Raw genomic sequence first — 799 nt, forward strand, 5'->3', positions numbered from 1 at the left:
TTTTGTTCTATTACATTTGTGTCCTATGCTATGAACAAATCCCAATTGAGCTGTAAGATTGGCAGCTACCCCAGAGCTACCTTGCAAAGATTCCACCATTCATTGCAACCACCAATCACAGTTACTATGGATCCCAACGTGTTTTTTTCAATAAGTACGTTTTCAAAGTCACAAACAGTGCTTACAGATTTGGTATTGGGGGAACTGTTTTATGTCTGACTGCAGTGTGATGTTCAAGGAAACCCTTATAAGGTGAGTGGTCGTAAGCACTCTTGTAGTATCGTCTTCATGACTCACAGACATCATTTGTGACACTGTTCAGCATGATTACTTATTTGGATGTAAACTCAGACACCTTCATTCATGCAGTCTTTTGAGTGTTTGCTTAGATTTGTGGGCACTGTTATATGTGTTAGTATTGCATGGTGACAACATTTTGCTGCCACTATTTGATGGCTTAGGTATCCCTTGAGGAAGCATTATTCTGTCCAACAGAGCATGATGGTGTATGGTTTCTCTTTTCATCAGATATTACCCCAGGAAGGGCAGAGTATGATGCAAACCAGGCCACCCTGCAAAGTTATCAGACTACATAATTTCAGGACAGTTGTATTGACAAGCTACGTAATTTGACAGGAGGCACATTTCAGTTATCTACTGCACAGTTGATGTGTCACATTACACAGAGACAAAGTGGTTGTGTAAGTGCTATTTATTCAAAAGTGCTGTAGTGTATATGTACATTGTCCATGATTGTGAGTCCATTATAGTGACATCTTCCATTGTGATCCTACACAAG

The sequence above is a fragment of the Pleurodeles waltl genome, chromosome 8, assembly GCF_031143425.1.
Source record: "Pleurodeles waltl isolate 20211129_DDA chromosome 8, aPleWal1.hap1.20221129, whole genome shotgun sequence".
Lineage (NCBI taxonomy): Eukaryota > Metazoa > Chordata > Amphibia > Caudata > Salamandridae > Pleurodeles > Pleurodeles waltl.